The sequence below is a fragment of the Muscardinus avellanarius genome (assembly GCF_963383645.1).
Source record: "Muscardinus avellanarius genome assembly, chromosome: 1".
Lineage (NCBI taxonomy): Eukaryota > Metazoa > Chordata > Mammalia > Rodentia > Gliridae > Muscardinus > Muscardinus avellanarius.
In genome coordinates this window covers 205,134,720-205,153,046 of record NC_137786.1, presented here as the reverse complement: position 1 = coordinate 205,153,046, position 18,327 = coordinate 205,134,720, and the positions used below count along the sequence as shown (strand labels likewise).

At 35.6% G+C, this 18,327-nt stretch overlaps 1 protein-coding gene across 1 annotated transcript in view; it reads left to right on the top strand.

Annotated features, from left to right (window-relative positions):
• DCDC1 (doublecortin domain containing 1) overlaps positions 1-18,327 on the top strand; it is a gene marked incomplete at both ends in the record, with an annotated part of 459,856 nt that overhangs the window by 18,062 nt on the left and 423,467 nt on the right. The window lies entirely within an intron of this gene.

The window sequence follows — 18,327 nt, the reverse complement described above, 5'->3', positions numbered from 1 at the left end:
AGACATATTCTTTCAGAAAATAGTTCAAAGTTTCTGGTATCATTCATTTACTCTTGGTCTTTTTAGATGGCATTAACATAATTATGAAAATGTGACCAGTAACGAACATATAATCCTTAGGTACTGTGGTTCTAAAAACATTTTTCAAAAGGTAGATGCTACAGCTTGCTTTTTTACCTTGAAATATATAATATTAAATATATATTTGCCTTAAAATATATAAAGAAAATATTTTAAATCTATCATCCTTAATATTTCAGACATGTGAGGATATTCTAAGATTAAAAATATATTTTATTTTTCAAAGGAAAAGAATATATTTTAAGAGATAAATAAACGTGCCAATATCTAAGAGTATTCTTCCAGGCAAGTTATACCCAGAGTTCGTTATCAAGTGCTATATATGATAATCAGATGTAAATAACATGAGGAAAAAGAACTTTGCCATAAAGATTCACTGTGTTTAACTGCTGCACTCTCCTGTGCTTTTTATACCTTATTAGAAGTAATTTTTTCTGCAACTCCTATAAAGCTGGTGAATCAAAGGCAAGTCTAGGCAATAATTGCATAAGTAGGAGGAAAGTAATTCTGGAGTTCATTACAGATGAGGTGATGAAACTCTCTTGTATTAATGTTACTGTATAAAATAATATTAATATTTTTTCTCTTTTAAAATACTTGACCAACAGAAAATAGGTAATTTCTTGAATCCAATAGAAAGTTCAAGATGATTTGGTGCTTGTAAAGGAACTTGTTGCTGTAATACTCATTATGAATCCTCTATGTGATCATGTATACTTCTGTTTGCTTTAACTTTAAAAGATAGCTTCTTTAATTTTGTATTCATTGAATCACTTGATTATATAATTACAAATTGTAATGGGCTAATATGTTTCTATGACTTTATAAAACGCAGATACTTTTTAAAGAATTGCTTCACTAAGATCCTTTATTATATTTGTTAATAAGAAATACTTGCCTTTCATATGAATAATGGTATTATAGAAGAGATATGAAAGAATTTTTTTATAGCTAAGCTAAGAAGAAAATATCCTGGACATGTATGCCTAAAACAAGAATGTGACACACATGACTAAGCTTGGTAGATGATTTTTAAATGTAGAAACTAATTTCCTACTAGTTTTTGTTTTCTCTTTTATTCTATTTTAAAGCCAAGTCCAGGACAAAAAAACTTGTCTGCTTTGTCTGCATATATTTGGCTGAGTTTCACTGTGACATGCACTGCTGTTCTTTTAGCACCAAAATGTTGGCACACACTCCTGAAAATTTCACACCATCTCTTGCTGGATCAGCAAGCTTAACCCACCAAAATCTGGTGTTGTGCAATGGTTTTTGACTGATAATCAATCTTTATGCTGCTCGACAGTTGTTGCTGGGACACGGAGTAGAGCAGGTGGCAGATGTGTCTTGTCTTTTGAGAAAAGAAATTGTAGGTGAGCTTGGACACAGACTAGCATATCACATGTCCATTAAAAAAAGACAGGATAAGTATAATGGGGAAAAGCCACTCCTGTAAGTCAATCTCATAGATAAGCCTTACCACTGATATTTGAATTAGTTCAGAATGTTAAGAATATAAATATAAACATGCATGTATATAGTTAAATATTACCTTTACACATATATGTGAAAGTTTATATATATACATAGTTAAATATATATGCATATGTATGTAACATACACACATATATGTTAAAGGCAATATTTTACTTGATGTGAGTGATAGTTAAATATAGATGCATGTTTGTCTAACATACACACATATATATGTGAAAGGTAATATTTTACTTGTGGGTGATATGTTCATACATCACCCACATGTTCACATATACTTTTTAAATCACCCAAGTCATATTGAAGATTACCTCTTGAACATGTGTTTTATAGATTTATTAACAATTTGCCAACTGGTTGTCACAAGTGTAGCATAAAAACAAAAGATGTGTGAGTAACTTTGAAGATAGTGGATAAATTTAAAGTGAGGAGGCATTATCAGAAGTTGAGAAATTGAGCATGCTAAATACAAATAGGGGAAAAACAGTTGACCCAAAAAAGGCTTGGTGTTGCTAATTTATCTTTCTAAATGAGTATGATTATTTTATGAAAAAGCATTAGAATCAGTAATTCATCATTATTTTAATATATCTATTTTCATTCATGTAGTAATTTACTATAGCCTACTATGTGCAGGCCAGATTAGAAACAGATGAATGTAGGGGCTCATAGTCTAATTCCTTTGTTAAAAATCACAATTATTTCATTTTCAATTTCAATTCATTTCAATATAAATTTAAGTCAATAAACATTTTATTGAAAACCTACTATGTGCCTAGCCCTGATGTAGGAATAGAAGTCCTGTCCTTCAAGAAGCTTAAACTGAGTAAATAAGTTATAAATCATGAAAACTGGAATTATTCAGCAATGCAAATCAAAGATGTCCTCTAAAGGAAAACCTACTTTATTTCCACCACAGAAGGGCCAACAAAATCAATGTATATTTTAACTATATTTTTATACCTCATGGTTTCTTTATGCTTTAGAAAATCAGTCTAGATAGTGAAAATTTTCTGCTATTGGAAAGTAATTCCAGATTTATTTTTAAAAGTCTATAGAGCATCTCTGATATTTTTTGAGGACTTAAAGGAATTTATTAAAAAGATAGAAATCCAGAAGATAGTTACAGCCTCAGGGGTAACATGAGGGGGTGCCTCAAACAAAATCACCCCATCTCTGATTTTTAAAACTATTTTACTAACCCCTTTGACAACCAGTAGTGCTGCATTTAATGGAAGTCAGAGAGCTATTCATCACGTACTTCGAAACACAATGCATTCATTTAGAGGTCATGCCAAGGTCAAGGCTGACATGAAGCAATCCCTATTGAAATGCAATATTAGAATAATCTTACATTTTAAAGTTGAATACCTAATCAGAAAGATAATTCTGTATGAAAGATCAGAAAAATATTTTATATAAATATTACTGGTGAAAATGTTTACTAGGCTTAATCACTCTGACATTTAAATATCCCAGCACTTATTAATGATTCTGGAACTGTAAAGACAGAGTTAATTAATTGCTAGAAAAGAAATTTTAAAAGTTTTCAGATTCATACTATATTGTTTAGTTTTGTTCACAATTTCCTGAGGCTTCTACTTAATGGTGGCACAGTGTAAATTCTTGAATCAGACCAATGTGTTGCAAAAGTTCAGTTTCTTTATAGATGTTAGAAACTTTATAGATGTTAGAAATCCAAACATGGATTAAGGAATGGACTGTGCCTTGTGATTACTTACCTGTCTTAGAGAAGATTGGCCAGGGCTGGGAGGCTGTTTAGACCTACTTCATGAGGTACAAGTTCTACTGCATGGAGCTCTAGTTGTCTCTAAAATATTTTAGTTTTATATTTACATCCTTTCTTATAGATCCTATTCTACCATAACACTTTCAGAGTTATCATTTACAGTGATTCATGTCAGTCCTGAATTTTGTTAACCAAAAGTGAAACTGATTATTATGAATAAAATTTTGTATCTTTTGTATACTATATTGTGAAGATGTAGTCACAGAAAAAAAAAAATCCATGAAAGGAGTTCTCAATACTACACCTAAGATCTAAATTTAAACCTAGAGATTTTCTGCTAACTGCCATGTGATCTACAAAATGAAATAATTTGCTGTGACAGCTTGTGATTGACAAGAATATGTGTGAGCACATTTAAAATAGGCCATCTTTTCATGTAGAAATAAATGTCAGCGAAATGATGGATTCTCATCATTTTAATTATTGATGATTTGGAAATATTTCAATTCCACGACACACAGGACACATTCTAAATAGCAGCATAACACTTTTTCTTATATCTGCGTCAATAATGAAATGTTCTGTCATATTTTGTTTTTCAAAAAATGCATTAGTTTAATGAACCTGGATTTGTGCATTATATTCTGTTCCATCGTATGTCTACTGAAATGGTTGATTTGTAATGGTTGTGTTAAAAGCACAAGTTTCAAAAAGTGACCCACTACTCACATCACATCACACTTTGCTATTGCTGCTGCTGGATCTCAAGACAGAATGCTTAGAGCACTGCTTCTATCAATGGCTGCATTTATCCTGCCCAAGTTCATAGCGGGCTTTGCAGTGCCTTCACTTTATCCAGGCAACTACATGAATTAGGGTTGATTTCCCCATATTTCTTTTTATCATGTTGTTTAAATAGTATTTGTGTTAGGTGAGAGTGTTAATCCATTTTATCTTCCACCTAACTTTATATCCTCTAAATCAGAAAAATAACATCATGGGGGGAAGGGTTCTATTTGTTTACATGAGGATAAAATTGTGGGCATGTGTTTCATGAATTTCCTTATCCCCAAAATTTTAAACCTGTAAATAATCATCCATAGTTTTCTTACTGTATAAATAGATGTGGGTTTAAAGATAATGGCAGGAGTCCTAAAGGGGGATGGGATTGATAGGCAATAGGAAAACCTAGAGTATGGTGCATGTGTCTGGCAGCTTCTCCTTATTCTGTTAAGTATCAAGTAATTTAGAAACACCTAAATTCTTAACATATTCATGAAATGTTGAGTTAATTGTATGCATATATGGAGGGTATGCTTATTTAATAAAGATGCCTACAAGCTTCTTGCTATCCTGATAAGTTGAATGGTTTCTGTACATCATGAAACTAATTATGTGCTTTATGTATGCTATATTTATTCCTCATAATCCCTGAATTAGTGCTACAAATGCTACTACCCTGGATTTTTTCTGAGGATATCACATGATATATGTGCCATCATAATAAAGGCATCACATTGTTTTTGAAATCCCAAGATTTTTAGACATGAAACCACACATAAGGGTTTTGGATAATGTCTTTCTGTTACAGCTGCTAAAAAATTCTGATAAATATTCTTACTATGATTTTAACTCAGAAGGACTATAAATATTGTCCTTTTCACAAGCTATTTGTCACATGGATGAGAGTAGACAGACAACCTTCCTGCCTATGGTGTTTGGGGGGTAATAAAAATACCAAACTCAAGCAAAAACCTGTGGTTTACTGGGTAAGGAGACCAAAGAAATAGAGTCCATTTATTCACTTATATAAATATACATTCGACATATATTTATTGAATCCCTACAATGTGCCAGGCAGTGTGCCAAGCCTAAAGGATATAGTATGCACAAGGCAGAGGTCTCATAGATTTTGGATCCTAATGAGGTGGGAGGAAATATAGAAAATAAATGTAGAAAGAACTAAATAGGTACTTATTGACAATGTGTTATTAGAGGAATTAAAAAATCATAAGAAATATTGTCATGGAAAAAAGGAGGGAATTTTAAAAATGAAAGAGACATTTACAGTAACCTTTATTTTTAAATTTTTTGCAGTAACATTAAATCGAAACTTTTAGGTAGTTGACTGCCTACCTTGCTTCTTACCTTGCCTGATAATTCATTTTTATATTCTGTAGACTGTTACCAAGTAGCTTGCCTTTTGAACTGTTCAGTTTTGAAGCTTTCAGACTGCTAGGAGAGATGTGAGACAAGCATTATTGTTTGGCGGAAAGAACACTAGACCTGAAGTCTGATTATCTTGCAGTATTTTGGTTCCTGCTGTATGACCTTGGGACAAACTGGTCTACACTTCACTGTTTGTATCTGTAAAAGATAATACCTAAAAAGATTATTGGATATTGTCTCATTTTTCTTTTAAAGATAAATCAAGTTAAGCCGTGCGTGGTGGCGCACGCTTGTAATCCCTGCGCTTGGGAGGCTGAGACAGGAGGGTTGCACAGGTTCGAAGCCAGCCTCAGCTACTTAGTGAGGCTCTCAGCAACTTAGTGAGACCCTGTTTCCAAATAAAGTATAAAATAGGTCTGGGAGTATAGCCCGGAGGTAGAAAGCCTCTGGGTTCCACTCCCAGTACCACCACCAATAAATAAATAAATAAATAAATAAATAAATAAATAAATATCATGTTAAAATCAAATATCTATAAACCTTTAGTCTAAATAAAAACTGAGCATAGCATTTTTATAAACATAACTAAGATTCCAAGACTATTAATCAGAATCTTAGTTCACTCCCACCTTCCGAGAATAGCTGGCTGGGTTCAGAAAAACAACAAAAACTTTGTTTCTACTTTATCATTGTCAGGAAAGCAAATTACAGTGTAAACCTGGGAAAATCTCTTAATCTCTCTGAGTTTCCTCATCTATAAATTGGGGGTAGTGGTATATACCTCACAGTGTTATTAATAGGAATAATGAGTATATTGAATATGATGAGTATAAAATCTGGCACATAAGAGATGTAAGAAATATTGTATGTTCACCTGTTCTTTACCTGTTTTTCTTTTTTTTCTTCATCCTTTTATAGGCATGCTTCCACAAACTTTTCATATAGACTTCAAAGATACCTGATTTTAGTACCAAAGGTATTTGCCACGTGTGAGATCTTGAAGCGTATACAACCAAATTAAAATCTCTATGGAGCAGTTATGTTTACAGTATGATATGGAAATCTGAGTTAAAAGCTTTTAATTCTCACTGTGGTATAGGTAAAGATCAGGTCCTTCACAAAAGGAGTCACAAATGGTCTTCCTGTGCTCTATTTCAAGAGTTGTATTTTAAAATATGTTCATGACCCAGGGCTAGCCTTAACTTTCATCTGCCACAGCATATTTAAAGAAAGTTCATAGAAAAGTTCAGGGAAAGAATGACAACATTTTGATTGGCACAATAGATGGGATGTTTGTAATTTTAATCAAAATTAAATTGAAGACATACTTCAAATGATATGTCAGACTAGTGTTACTGAGTTAAAATCTAATGACAACCACTGTCATTATTAGTTAAATATAGCTATCATGCCTATAGCAATAAATGATGACATGTAAGAACATGCAGAAACAAAGAGCACAAGTATTTAGAGAGAAGGGAGTGACTAGAAACTCAACTACATACAGGAATGTGACCTGGATTTAATCTGTTTACCAAACATAGGAGCAATTGTATTTTAGGCAGATGATATAATTGAATTTAGCAGTATGTTTTCTTACTGTCAGAGCATTTGTGTTTTATAAACTCATCTTGCACCCATGAAATGATATGCCTGTTCATATTTAATGTCATAATCTATACCTACTTGACAGTCAGAGCATTAATGTATTTTCAAGTTTATTGCCCAACTACAAGAGAATGAATTTTAAAGATAAGAAGATTTTTAATACACTCATGGATTTAAAGTTACAAGTTTGCTGCTTTTATTCTAGTGGTAGAACAAGGAGGGGAATTCTCTTTGCCTGGTAGATGCTCAGTGGAAAATGATAATGTGGGGAGTCCCTGGATTTATTTAATTGTATGACAGGCATTATTTTTTAAAGTAAACTGAGGAAACATAATCATTTTGTAGACAGACCTTTAACACAGTAGCAGACTAGAAAGTATTTGATCTTTTTCATGATTTGGTTAAAAATAGAGCCATGAAGGGAAAATGGGGTGTGAATTCTTCAAAATAAAATATAATTCATGGTTGGGGCCTAGCATTCTTTGAGTGCTTCAGAGTGTCTATTTCCTTCTCAGACAGACTCTTGTAGAGAGTTATCATGGAAGTTTGTTACACTGAAAAATGGCAGAGGGAGACTATGTTCTTTCCCAACTCTACTGATTTCTTTACCATGTACTTTTGAAAAATTGGGATGATAATCATTACCAATTATAGCAACTTAACAAGGCCCTCTGCAACTTAGTGAGACCCTGTGTAAAAAATATATATATAGAGAGAGATAGGTAAATAGATAGATAGATAGATAGATAGATAGATAGATAGATAGATATAGAGATAGTTATATGGCTGGGGGTATAGGTCAGAGGTAGAATGCCCCAGGGTTCAATCCCCATTATCCCCCCAAAAATGTATTATACTTTGTTAAGTGCTTTAAATATATTCACCCATTTATACTCACAACCATGGGAAGTAGGTAATATTATTATCTCAATTTTATCAATGAGGAAAAGGAGCCTTGGAGATATTAAGGGATGAGGTGCTCAGCACAGATTTAACTAGGTTTTAGTATTGCCACTGCTGTTAAATGCTTTCCATATTTACATCTTTCATCATTTCTTATCTTCAAAAATTCAGTAATTTCCAGCTCCCAGGTCTGAGGCTATCTGTAGCTTTTTAAAAATTGGAAAACAGCCCTAGCCATCACTTCACTCCTCCCACCTTGCTGGAATTAGAAAAGGATAGGTCTGGCCCCCAGAGGGTCTCCCTAGGTTGCTGAGAGTCTTGGTAAGTTATTGAGGCTAACCTTGAACCTTCAATCTTCTTGTTTTATCCTTCTAAGTATTGGGATTACTGATGAGTGCCAACATGCCTGGCTACTGAAATGCATTTTATTGAGTAAAAGGTCAACTTTGTGCAAGGATTTATTGAGCATTTACCACTCTTATTTCTACTCTATGCATCAAATAAATGTTGTGTGTTTAGACAGGTAGGGATGCAATTATAAATTCAATGGAGTAAGTTCAATGGTAGAGGCTGTTACAAAAAGCAGAAAAGAGGATATCCAAACTGGAACGTTTTCTTGGAGAGATAACCCCAAACTGAGATTGAAAAGTTTTCTTAGTTTTCTTAGGAGAGATGAACCTCAACTGAGATTTGAGGAACATGGAAGAATTTGAGATCTTTCATTTATTTTTTTAAACCACTCTTTTTAGGCTTTTATTCCCAAGAATCTCTTCTTGGCAATTTTTTTTTTGTTATTTTTTTTATTTTATTGGTGCACTGTATTCATACATCATAGTGGGATACAAACTTTTGTAGACATACATGCACACATCGCCCAGTCAGCCCCCACCCGATCCCCACCCCATTCTCTCCCCATCCCTCCCTCCCATGCTTGGCTTAGTGGTTGACATCTAGTATTATAGCAATTTATCCAAAATTAAAAATGATAATCTCACATAACAGTTTCATTTGTCTGATACCAAGCTTTTGATGACTTAAAGATAACATTTCAATATTTCTTTTTGCTTTCTTTCTTACCAGAGAATATTTTTTTCTTTTTTTTAGGTGAAACTATCATATATTTATTTTTCAGAAAAAAATCTATCCTGATATGGAATATGGACTCTAGATACCCAAAACAATCTCGAAGCAAAAACAAAGCTAGAAGATGTATATTTTCTGATTTCAAACCATATAAAGCTACAATAATTGAAACAGTGTAGTACTGTTCTAAAGGCAGATATATAGACCATTGGAGTTAAATACAAGCCTAGAGCTAACTTCTTCCCTATATTGTCAAGTTATTTTTGACAAGGTTTCCACGAAGATTTGGTGGTGGAAATAATAATCTTTTAACTAAATATTGTTGAAAAATAATAATTACATGGAAAAGAATAAAATTGGACCCTTACCTAATCCCACATACAAATATAAATCTTAAGACTATAAACTTTTAGGAGAAAATCTGGGTCATAAAACCTCACAACATTGAAATTGGCAGTGATTTCTTGGATATGATTTCAGTGGCACAGGCAACAGAAGAATATACAAACTCCCTAAAAAATAAAAGAAAATATTGTATATCCAAAGACAATGTAAACAGAGTTAAAAGTTACTAATAGAATTGGATAAAATATTTCCAAATGCTATATCTGAAGGTATATTAATATTCCAACTAGAAATCCTAAAAATTAACAACAATAAAGGCAAACAATACAATTTAGAGATAGGTAAAAGACTAACATAAATAATGAATCTCCACAGATAACCAATCTTAGTTGTCTGTTGGATGGAAACTCTTGTTTCTCTGGTTCTGGTGAGTGTTACCTATTTCTTCTTTGTAGTTAATCTCTTTGAGTATTTTCTCTAGCGCTGGTTTTGAAGACATAAATTCCTTCAGTTTCTGTTTGTCATGGAAGCTTCTTATTTCTCCATCTAATTTGATAGAAAGTTTTGCTGGATAGGAAATTTTTGGCTGGAAGTTGTTTTCTTTCAGAGTTTGGAATATGTTACTCCAAGCCCTTCTGGCTCTCATGACTTGGTTTGGGAAGTCTGGAGTGATTCTAATTGGTTTGCCTCTGAATGTCACTTGGCCCTTTGTTTTTGTTGCCTTTAAGATTCTCTGCTTGGCTTCCTCATTGGTCATTTTGACAATTATATGGCGTGGGGATCCTCTTCTCGGATCCTGTCTAAAGGGAGTTCTATAAGTTTCCTGGATCTGTGTATCAACCTCTTGCTCTATATTTGGAAAATTTTCTGCTATTACTTCCTTGAAGAGATTGTTGATCCCTTTGGTATCACTTTCTTTTCCCTCCTCTATTCCAATTATTCTTAGGTTAGCTCTCTTAAGATGGGCCCATATTTCTTCAATGTCAGATTCCTGCTGTTGGATATCTTTTTCTAGATTAGAAACTATGCATTCATTTTTGGATTGCTCATCTTCTAAGAGCGAGATTCTGTTCTCCATGTGGTCTAATCGGTTGTTTGTGCTTTGAATTGAGGCCTTTACTTCATTAATTGCATCCTTTATCTCTTTTTGGCTCTCTCTGAGTTCTTTTCGAAGCACCTCTATTATTTCTACAGTTATTTTCCTGATTTGATCTTCTAGAAATCTCTGATTTTCTGTTTTATCAGGTTCTGATGTTGTGGGGTTGTGGGCATTAATTGCTCCAGTATTATTCCTCCTTCCCATGATTTCGGAGGTTTGTGCCTTCTCTGGGTTCTTCCCTTGGGTCACTATGGCTTCACTTAAGGTGCTCTGGATCTCGAGTCTGTATTATCTCAGACCCTACTACTCCTTTACTGGGTTGTATCACAGAGTCTCCGACCCAGGGAGTCGATAGAGGCTGCTTTAAACTATGGGGGGTGCCAGGTTGCACGCTCTCCTATGGTGTGATATCTCTGCCACCACCACTCCCTCACTGGGTCAAGTCCCAGGAGGCACAATACTGGGATTTCTCCTCTGTGGCCCGCAATTTGACTCACTGTTCTTGAGTACGTAGATGTAGCTGTACTGGACTCGGTGAATTCACTGCTGCTGCTGCCGCCGGTGGCAATATGGCGCCTCTGCCACGCCCTTGGCCATGAGGCTGGCGTATTTTTTCTTCTCTGGTTTTGATTTCCACTCTGAATCCCTGCAGCGTGTGCTGAGCTCAGCCACTGGGAGCTTTAAATGCTGTCTGCGCCGAAAGATCCCGCCTGGCTGTTCCGCATCGGCTCACCTCCGCTTGCTGTAGCCGTCCGCTGAGTTCACCGCTGCCGCCGGCAGTATGGCGCTGCTGCCGCGTCCTCGGGCGCGTGTGTCTCCTCTGTGGCCCTGAGCTCTGTTCTCAGTCCGCTTTCTCTCTGGAGCCTGGTGGTTTTTTTGTTTTTCTGGTGATGGTGTTTTCTGGCTATGAAAGGCGCTCTTTTTGTGGTAATGGAGATTGGTTGTTAGCGGGACTCTTAAGCCCCGCTTTTCTCGGTCGCCATCTTCCCGGAAGTCCCCTCTTCTTGGCAAATTTTATTCTTTCCCTAAGGAAATTGTCTACCATTTGGATCATCAATGACTATCAAGGTGGTAGATCAGTCGTATTAAGTTCAAATTGGGGACAGATAGGAAAAAAAATCGTAGGTGTGTACACACAGGCAATAAACTTTGTTTCACAATTGTTATGTTTATGAAGTGACATAAATCAAATTTCTATCAGTGAGTCATTTAAATGCACATTTAATTGCACAGGAAAAGGTGATATCTAGTAATTACACCATGTGTAGATCTCTGTATCCTGGGACAAAGTCATAAATATAAGCCTTCATTCTTGCCTTCTAAGAGTATAAATATAGAAACCGAAATAGATTATGTATGTATAAAACTTAGCTATAATTCCAGTTAGTTTATGTTCTTAGCACCTAGCACACTGCTTGGCATTTTGGAGGTTTTCAAACATTCATGAATGGGTGAATTGTACTGGCTGCAAATGCTCTAAGAGTTCAAAGAGATGACAGTCTTGTGGGATGGAGCAAAAAAGGAATATATTTAACTGGATCTTGAGAAGGATTTTGGTTTGAATATGTGGGGTTAGAAATGAACTCAAGGTATAGTGAACAGATTGGCTTAGGTGGAAGAGTGCTCTAAACTACTTACTATGGTAAGATCAGGACATTTATAGCATCGTATTTGTCTGTAAACACTTCCGTTAGACTTAAGTTTAAGGGAAAGGACTACATGTATTTTTTTAATTTTTGCACAGAATATGACACATAGAATGGACTCATCAATTATATATTGACTGCTTGACAGATAGGCAGAAAGAATAGCTGGCTAACTGATTAGTGGATTACTTCAAATTCATCACTAAGAGCTCTCTATTTAGGCAATGATAAAATTGATGTTTCAGGAAAACTCAGCTGTGATTAGAGAATAGAATGTCAGATGTGATGGAGGAAAATCAAACACAATTAAGAACTTCTTGAAGTTCTTCTTGAAGTGATGGGAGACTGAGAGAGTTGAAGTGGAGTCCATTTGGAAACGTAAAGGAATGATGCTTTTAATAGTTACCTTGAGGAGGGGAAAAACTGAAAGTATTTTCTCTAAAACTAGGACCAAGATTAGAATGTTCACTGCCCCTGTCCCTGTTCAATATAGTACTTGACATTCTATCCAGAGCAATAAGAGAAGAAAACTAAAGGGATACAGATAGAAAAAGAAGAAGTGAAATTATCTCTGTTTGAACATGACATGATGCTACATTTAGAAGATCCAAAAGCCCAGAAGACTTCTCGAGCTGATATACAAATTCAGCAGAGTAGTCAGATACCTTTTCTATGCACCAACCAAGGATACACTAAAAAACAAATCCAAAAAAATTCCATTTACAAAAGCCTTAAAAAAGAATAAACCTAGCCATTTAGACATAAGACCTCTGTATACAGTGCAAATTATAGATCACTTCTGAAAGAAGTTGAAGAAGACCTTAGAAGATACAAACACTATCCATCTCCTATGCAGAATAAATATTGTCAAAATGGCCAGATACATAAAGCAATCTGCAGAATCAATGCAGAAAAGTCCTAAAATTCATAAGGAAGAACAAAATACCTGGAATATCCAAAGCAATTCTGAGAAATAACCACGCTGGAGGCATCAGAACACCTAATTTCAAATCATACTACGGAACTGTAGTAACAAAAACAGCATGATATTGACACAAAAACAGGCACCTAGACCAATGGAATAGAATAGAAGATACACAGAAATATTTTCACACTTATAGCCAGTTGATGGCTGACTACTCAGAAACATGCTTCAGAAAAGACAGCTGAAATGGTGCTAGGAAAACTTGATATCCATTTGTAGAAGAATGAAATTAAATCACTACCTCTTACCTGCACAAAAGTCAACTCAAGATGTATCAAAAACCTGGAGATTAGACCAGAAACGTTGCAATTACTAAAAGAAAACACAGGAACAACTCTCCAACATATGGGAACTGATAAAGATTTTCTCAATAAGAACTCCAAAGCTCAGGACAGAAAAATCAGAATCAATTAATGGGGTGGTCTCAGGACATAAAAATCAGAATCACTTAATGGGGTGGTCTCAAACTTAGAAGTTTCAAAAAATTAAAAAGCTTCTTTGCAGCAAAGAACATTAGGCTGAAGAGAGAGCCTACAAATGGGAGAAAACGTTTGTCAGCTACTCCTCAGATAGAGGACTAATATCTAGAATATATGAATAACTCAAAAAACTTAACACTAAAAAAACCAATGAAAAATAGGCAATTGAACTTAATAGACACTTTTCAAAAGAAGAAATACACATGGCCTACAGTTGAATGAAAAAATATTCAACATCATTAGCAATCAGGGAAATGTAAATCAAAACTACACTGAGATTTCATCTAACTTCAGTTAGAATAGTAATCATCAAGAATATAAATAATAATAAATGCTGGCAAGAATGTGTGGAAACAGAAACTCTTATACAATGATGGAATTGTAAATTAATGCAACCAGTATGAAGATCAACATGGAGGTTCCTCAAAAGATTAGAGATGGAACCACCATATGACATAGCTATGCCAGTCTTTGTTTGGTATCTTTCCGAGAGAATTAAAGTAAGAATTCTATAGCAATACATGCATATCCAATGTCTATAGCAGTACAATTCACAGCAGTCAAATTACAGAACCAACCTAGGTGTCCATCAACAGATGAATGAATAAAGAAAATGTAATATATACACACAATGGAATTTTACTCAGCCACAAAGAACAATAAATTATGTAATTTGCAGTAAAATAGATGGAACTAGAGAATATTATGTTGAGTGAAATCAGCCAGTCTTAGAAGGTCAGGGGTCAGATGTTTTCTCTCATATGTGGAAGCTAGGGAGAAAAGAGAAAACAAAAGGAACTTCAGATAAGTGAGGAGAAATACCAGTGGAATAGTGGAAGGGGATTAGGAAGGTAAGTGGGGGAGGGGAAAAGGAATACTAAAGAAGGAAGCAGTTCAAATAATGTTATGTCCCTTAAATGAGGGTATCACTACCTATCTCACTAACATGTACAGGGAGGGGGTGGGGCAAGCTAAGTGACATGTGGAAGGAAATACCCCATGTGCTGTCTACATGTATGTATCACTTTGAACCTTACTATAATATATAATTAAAATGCACCAATAAAATTATAAAAAGAGAAGAAAAAGGAAAAAAATCAACATGAGAAAAGACTAGCTGAGAGTTAGGTATCTTTTATTTTTTTTATTATGCCCCAAGCTAGATTTCCTAAAAACAGTACCTGAGACAGAGATTTTTCTTCCCCCAAGAGACTCGCTGAGGGACTACTTTCAGTTGAGAGGCTGGAGTGAGGGAGGGAGCACAGGGCAGCGGATGAAGCGCGGCCAGGCTGTGTTCAGCTCATGTCCAGCCCCAGTCTGGACACGGGGCTGGCTTTTGTGTCAGTCATTAGGTGTGGCTGTCTCCCTGGTTAGGAGGGAAGAGATCACTACCTGGCAGGCATTTTCTGGGTAGCTTCCTTTCCGCCAAGGGCAGTTCTCAGGAGAAGAGTGCAGCTGTGTAATGGCAGCGGCCAGGACTCATAACAGCTGGAGTTCGGGCGCACTGGCCTGGTGAAAGGCTCCTTGGCAGGGCACCAGCAGTGTGGACCACACTGTGCTCTAGTCTCTCCTCCACACAGCATCCTGCTGAGAGCCTTCTGATAGCTTCACATCACATCCAGAATAAAATCAAAACCCTTTATCTTAGCCTGCAAATCTGGCCGCTTTCTATCTCTTTGGCTTTATCTGCATTAAATTATCTGAATTTTTCTTTCTCAAGCATGCCTCTAAGCTAATACTTAGCTCAGAGTCTCTGTGCTAGGTTTTTATCCTGCCGGAAATACTCTTTCCCTAGATTTCCACAGTGAACTTCTTACCCTGCAAGTTAATCTATTCAGATGTCAACTCCTTGGAGAGGTCTTCCACTGTCACTCTCTTCCCAAGAGGCTGTGAACTGCACACGCTGCTCTGTCCTCTTCAGAGCTGTCACCGGGTGCCTTCGTGAGTGGACACCCAATAAATATCATTGACTAAACAAGCCATTGGTTGGGGAGAAATGAACAGACATTAAGTGTTTTCCCTGGATAATTGACAGAAAGGAAAACTATAAGGGGGAATCAATGTTTATGTACGAAAATGTTTGCTTCGGACATACTGAATTTGAGATATTGGCCGAAAATATCTGGTAGAGGCAGGATAGTGTGATTAACATAGTGTAGTGATTCCGTTTCTAGAACTAAATTAATATCCAAGCGCCATCACATACCAACTGCCAGTCTTGGGCAAGATATTTAACTTCTCTGTACCTGAGTCTCCTCACTTGGAAATGAGGATAATGATATTATCCACATCATAAAGTCATTGAAAGGACTAAATGAATATCCATAATTCACATAAAACAGTGTCTGGTTGATAGTAAACATTATTTTGAGTGGAGTTTAAGGAATTTTGCATGTAGAAGAGATGGTCAATGCGACGGCTGGGACTAGGGTGATGTGAGTGAATTGCTCATGGACAGGATTGGAGGGGACACTCACCCTCAGGGTTATGTGAGGGTACAGAGCACGCGTCCTTGAATTTCGCTTTATTTTTCCCTTACTAGCTTCACCCTAGTCCTGACTGGGGTTGGAATAATCAACATAACACCCTTAATAGACAAGATTCTCCAAATCCAGATATGACACCTCCTCTCTCTGGCCGTGGTGGGAGAGGTTTCCTGCTGTTGCTCATCTCTGGCTTGGCTCACTGTCCGATGATGCTTCTCAGACTCTTCTTTCTCTTATGTAACCAGTTCCCTGCAGTCTCCTCTGCTCAGTAACTCTGAGTAGATTCTGTTTTCCTGGTTGGACCCTGGCTGATATAACTGCTTTTCTCTAGAGCTCCATAATAAACAACAGAGTTTTAGGGGGCAAGAAATAACATTTATGTATATATATGTGTGTGTATGTATATATGTATATATGTATATATGTATATATGTATATATGTGTATGTGTATGTGTATATGTGTATGTGTGTGTGTATATATATATATATATATATATATATATATATATATATATGATCCTCATCAAGCAGTGGAGTGATACCCATTAGATGCTTTTTAGAGGAGAGATCTGAGATTCAGGGTTGCATCTAGGGTCACCAAGTAGAGCTGGAACTCAAAGCTAGTTTAAACATCGAGTTTGCATACTCCTGGTCTGAAGGACTTCAGATAACGGAGGAGAAACTCCAGTGCAGCGAGGGAGATAGTTTATGGAAAGGTGGGTTGGAGACGGAGAATCCAGGAAGGAATCACTTCCTTGGCATTATATACATACGTGAGAATACCAGTGCCAACCGTGCTATTCTGTACGGGGATGGAGGAATGGGGAGGGAGCTGTGGGAAAGACCACCAAGTGCTGTGTGCGTGTATGTCCCTATTACTATCATTTACATTATGATGTGAGATGATAATGTACCAATAAAAGTATAAAAATAGAGTTTATACTTCTTCCACTATGCAGAGCATCTGGAGGCTTCCAGATGGTTAGGTAAACTCCCATTAAACTGCAAGAATTCCATCGTTTTTTCTTAGCAGAGATTTTTAAAAATAATTTTCTGAGAGCTACTATTAGACCTCCTCTTCCTTCTTTATTTATTGAAATGAAGTCCATATATGTAAAGTTAACCACTTTAAGGTGAACAGTTCAATAGCATTTGGTAATTCACAAGGTTGTACAGCTAGCACCTCTGTCTAGTTCCAAAACATTTCCATCCGTTCAGAATAAAGTCTGGTCCTGTTACATTTCTCCCCACTCCCTTTGTAGCCCAGACAACCCTCAGTTTATGTTCTGTTCTTACGAATTTACCTATTCTGAATATTCATATAAATCAAATCCTGCAATATGTCGTTATGTCTGAGTTCTTTCACTTAATGTTCTGAGGTTCATCTACATTGTAGCGTGTTTCAGTGGCTTGTTTTTCCTTTTTATGGCTGAATGATGTTTCTTCATAGTATATACCATAATTAGTTTATTTACTCATTGATAGACATTTAGTTTCGAACTCTTGGCCATTGTTCTGCTATGATCTTACATGTATACATATTTAATTGAGTATCTGTTTTAATTTTTGGATATATATGAATCCATTAACTGCTAGCTCATATTTTTGTAATTCTAATTCCTATTAATTTTAGACTACAAAGTGAAAATATACAGTATATGATTCATGTTAAAATAGATTTTTTTCTTTGAAAGCTAATCACATCTAAAATCTTGAAATCTATTTTTATTTTACTCTGCAAGTTTTGCCCATATTTCAGCTCACTCTGTGTGTGTGTGTGTGTGTGTGTGTGGTTTATATATATACAGAGAGAACAGAGGTTTTTAAAAATATGTTTAATATAGCTGTTCCAAGACTCGAAGATTAACAACCACTGGTGTGTATTTAGTGTCATGATTAACATATTTTATGTAAAGCACCATTTCTAGGTCAAAGACATCATGCCTTTTTCAAGGCAAGTGCTAACAGAGAAGAGTTATTTTGAAATTTGGGAAAACACGTAAATGTAATTGTTTTCAGTTATACTTAAATAACATTGTGTTTCTCTCATTAGGACAAATAAGATCAGATGAGTGAGGGATCATTGTGTTTTTATAGTTTATATGGAAAGAAAAGATGACTTAAATTGAATGCACAAACAGAATAAGTAGCTCAGGTTCAAATTATTTATTTATGAAATGAAACCTCTTAGAAATGAT